This window comes from Pseudophryne corroboree, chromosome 1 (genome assembly GCF_028390025.1).
Source record: "Pseudophryne corroboree isolate aPseCor3 chromosome 1, aPseCor3.hap2, whole genome shotgun sequence".
In the NCBI taxonomy this organism is placed as follows: domain Eukaryota; kingdom Metazoa; phylum Chordata; class Amphibia; order Anura; family Myobatrachidae; genus Pseudophryne; species Pseudophryne corroboree.
In genome coordinates this window covers 1,116,755,331-1,116,759,903 of record NC_086444.1, presented here as the reverse complement: position 1 = coordinate 1,116,759,903, position 4,573 = coordinate 1,116,755,331, and the positions used below count along the sequence as shown (strand labels likewise).

Genomic DNA, 4,573 nt, shown 5'->3' with positions numbered 1-4,573 from the left:
GCCATGTCCCATAACTGCCTGCAACAGAGCAGAACCCGGAAGAACATACGCACACTCGCGCCGCACGGTCACTGTATGTGAGAGGCTCCTGTCACTCTGAGGCTGTGGCCACACCGCCTACAGCTCGCTGCCCTATTTGGACAAGATGGCTCACATCCCTGCCGGGTACTTATACTTGGGGCCCTTCTGATCCTTGGGGCCCAGTACAGTTGTCCCCTTTGTACCCCCCTGTCGCCAGCCTTGGTCGTGGACACCCTACATGCGGTCGGGATTCCGGCGTCGGTATGCTGAGCGCTCGGATCCCGACAGCCGGTATATCAAGTGCCACCCCATGAAATTGCCTGATAAGCAATTAGGTCTGGGCCTTCGTCCAGCCTGAGAAGGAGGAAACTCAAGCGCTTATATAGGTGTCAGTCTCTGTCTCTTCCTCTGCAGTAGGTATAGGGTTAAACACTAAAAGAGTAAATGACAGAAGACTCTTGTTAGGGAGCACTCTCTTTCAGTAGGACTGGTAAGCTCAAATGCTATAATAGTTAGTAAGCCGGACTTACTATAATCAGTGGTTAATATAGAACAGTAATTAAATATTTCTGTTTAATAAGCATCCATGTGTCATCATTTTTCCTGCGTATATCCCATTGGAAAATAACTTGCAGGGATTCAAATCAAAGGTCAAATCACTACTGCTTCAGGAAATCAATTTATTTTTGTGCTCACTGGTGCCGTATGTATGAGTGGCAGACAGTGGTAAATTGCAGCACATGGGTATTCCCAGGTGGTCTCCCATCCAAGTACTAACCCAGCCCTCCACTTCTTAGCTTCCAAGATCAGATGAGATTGGGCATCTCCAGTGGGGTATGACCGCAATTAACACATTCGCCACTATTAAGACATCAGTTTGGTGAGCAATAACTTATTCACAAAGTAGTGTGTATCCACACGGATTGCAGTATGACAAAACAACAAATATGTACAGAGCACAAAAACAAATTGATTTCCTGAAGCAGTAGTGATTTGACCTATGATTTGAATCCCTGCAAGTTATTTTCCAATGGGATATACGCAGGCAAAATTATGTTAATTTTTACATCTTTTTTTACTCATCACATGGATGCTAATTAAACAGAAATATTTAATTACGCTGCTATACTGACCACTGATTGTAGTAGGTCTGGCTTACTAACTATTATAGCATTTGAGCTAATATAATACTATATCTCAGCTTATATTTTCACATTGCTTTCAATATTTGACATGTATTGTTACTGATGGAACTCCCTACTTTTAAAGAATAATTAATAAAATTGTAGATTTTATCAGCTACTAGTATTTGAACTTACCAGACTGAAAAAGAGTGCTTGCTAACAAGAGTCTTCTGCCGTTTACTCTTTTAGTGTTTAGCTACTGACTCAGGGGAGCACCACTGACAGTGACCAGATATACACTACATAGACAGCAATATGCCCTAAAGTGTACGGTTACCTATAAAAGAAGTAAATTCTTAGACAATTTGTCAGTCTTTTCAGAGGACGCTTATCACACACAACTTCATTAATTCAAACCAGTGCAGCTTTCCCCATACTCTATTTTTTGACTAATCAGCAGTGCCGTAACTAGACATTTTAAAGCTGTGTGCAAGAAACAGCATCGGCGCCCCCCCATATACGAAATAGGGACAGTGTGCGCGCACCGAAAATATGGGGGCGTGGCTTCAGGTGGAAGGGGTGTGGTCACAGAGCTCCCTTTTACACATTACGGCAAGTAGAGTCCCCTTTTACACAGTACGGCAGGTAGAGTCCCCTTTTACACAGTATGGCAGGTAGAGCCTCCTTTTACACAGTACGGCAGGTAGAGTCCCCTTTTACACATTACGGCAGGCAGAGTCCCCTTTTTACACATTAGGCAGGCAGAGTTCCCCTTTTTACACATTAAGGCAGCAGTGTCAGGAATCGGCGTTCAGCTGCATCTCACTTACCAGCTCGCTGGTGTGCGGGCATCCGGAGGTCATGGCCCCAGTTGCGGCTGCATGGATGCGCTGACCGCGAGCGTCATCTCCCGTGTCGCTGAGTACCCCTGAGTCTGGTCCTGTGTGTGTATTCTGCTGTGTGCCAGCATCCGGCCTGTATGGACGCTGCCATGACATCTGCACTCAGCTGATCCCGGCATCCAATCCAGCGCTGTGCTTCCAGCCAGAGTTCAGTGACCAATCACTGCAGAGCAAGGGGTATAAGTTCCAGTCCGTGGCTCACTTACATCGCCTCGGACAACAGTCACATACCGTGTGCCTAGTTCTCCTGGTTCCTGTTTCCAGCGTTCCCCCGTGGTTATCTTCATTGTTTCAGTTACCATTTCTACAGCTCTCCTGTTACTCCGGACTCCAGCTACATCCAGCCACAAACCCATCAGCAGTAAGAGACTCTCCTCAGGTGTTCATTTCATTACCTTACCTGTGCACACGTTATCAGCATACCATCTGTGCATCTCAGCAGTTATACCAACTATTTGCTTAGAGACTGTCTCCTGCTTAAGCCTAGTGTGGCTATATGGACTTGTGCTATATAGAGACTGTGTGTTTTTCAAATATACCGGAGTTCTGCTTTTCCAACAGTTATCAGTTTATCTCATCTTGTGTTATACAGAGACTGTGTGCTTTCAAGTACTATTGGAGTTCTGTTTATATCACCTGCATTCAGTTTCAAGTTGTTTTACATTTTACTGCAAGAGACTTTCAGTTGTTTGGATTCAGTTACCTATCATTGTTTTCTACATTACCGGTTTTCAGTTTATTCAGTGTTATACCATCTGCTCTGTGCTAATAAACATCAGCGCATATGCGCAGGACTTTTATATTGCCTCCACGCTTTATACATCGCACCAACACTGACCCACTAGCACCCCTGCCAGGGACAGACAAAACCAGAGACCTGACAGTTTGTCCGAGGCCCATGGACCCGGACGGTGGTCAGACTGTGGGGTCAGGGACACTCCAAGGTTTAGTGTCACGACTGGATGGTCAAGAGACTGCGCAGCAGCAGATTATACAATTCCTGCAAGAAATGTTGTCTCGTTTAGATACTCTGCAACAATCATTTCCAACTTCAGCTCCTCCAGCGTCCTCTTCAGTTTCTGCTCCTGTTCCTAGTTCCTCAGTTTCTAGCTCTCCAGTTGCTTCTGTTCCAATGTCTCACATTCATCTTCCTACACCAAGTAAATTTGATGGTAATCCTAAAATGTGTCGTGGATTTCTGAATCAATGCGAGGTCCACTTTGAATTGCAACCCCAGAACTTTCCAACACCCAGAGCAAAGGTTGCATATATTGTTTCTCTTTTAGCTGGCTCTGCTCTGAACTGGGTCTCTCCGCTATGGGAACGAGCAGATGCATTGCTGAGTAATTATACAGAGTTTGTTGCCGCATTCCGACGCATCTTTGACGAACCTGGACGTACGACCTCTGCTTCTTCAGACCTCCTTCAGATCCGCCAGGGAACACGTACTGTGGGTCAGTACGTTATTCAGTTCCAGACATTGGCATCAGAGGTGAAGTGGAACAACCAGGCATTGGTTGCTGCCTTCTGGCATGGTCTGTCTGACCGCATAAAGGATGGGTTGACTACCCGAGATTTACCAGAGCAACTGGAAGCCCTAATTTCCCTATGTGTCAAGTTGGATCTACGTTTACGCGAGCAAGCCTGTGAACGCTCTCGAGGTGATCTTCGCAAGCACCGAGTTATGCCTCCCGTACAGTCTCTACCTATTACTGCTGATGAACCCATGCAGGTAAACAAGTTTAGTTTAACACCCGAGGAGCGGTCCAGAAGATTATAGGAAAGACTGTGTCTCTATTGTGTTGCTGCTGGTCATCTGATTGGTTCCTGCCCTGCTCGGTCGGGAAACACCAGGTCCTAACTTGTAAAGGAGGAGTCAAGTTAGGGACCTAGAATAAAGCTCCTTCATCTCAAGACCTTATATTGCCTGTCACTTTGGAAATGCCAGATGGACTCCAGTCTCTGTCCTCTTTAGTGGATTGTGGTGCTGCTGGGAATTTTATCACACAAGCTGCAGTGGATAGACTTCATCTCCCAGTGTCAAAGCTGTCTCGTCCAGTTTATCTCGCTGCCGTGGATGGAAGCCGTATTGCTGAAGGTTCCATCATTCAGCAAACCGAGCCGGTAGTTCTGGGAGTAGGCTTCCTGCATTCCAAGCTCATTGAGTTCCTGGTCATACCAAAAGCTACCTATGAGATTGTACTGGGTATGCCTTGGCTCCAATTGCACAATCCGCAATTTGACTGGTCTACATTACAGTTAACGGCATGGAGTTCCTCCTGTCTTCAGTCATGTCTAGCTCAAGTATTTCCAATAAAATCTACAAGTGTAAAACCTCAGTCTGGCCTTCCGGAGGCCTATCAGGAATTCACTGACGTCTTCAGTGAGAAAGCTGCGGATGTCTTGCCTCCCCATCGAGAGTGGGATTGTCCCATCGATTTGGTTCCAGGGAGCAAGCCACCTAGGGCGTACATACCCTCTTTCAGTTCCAGAGACCCAAGCAATGAGTGAATATATAAAGGAAAA

General features: G+C 46.1%; 1 pseudogene; it reads right to left on the bottom strand.

Moving 5' to 3' along the window:
• Window positions 1-749: 749 nt before the first annotated feature.
• On the bottom strand, window positions 750-869 carry LOC134949528 (5S ribosomal RNA; annotated as a pseudogene).
• Between the last annotated feature and the right edge of the window lie 3,704 nt (window positions 870-4,573).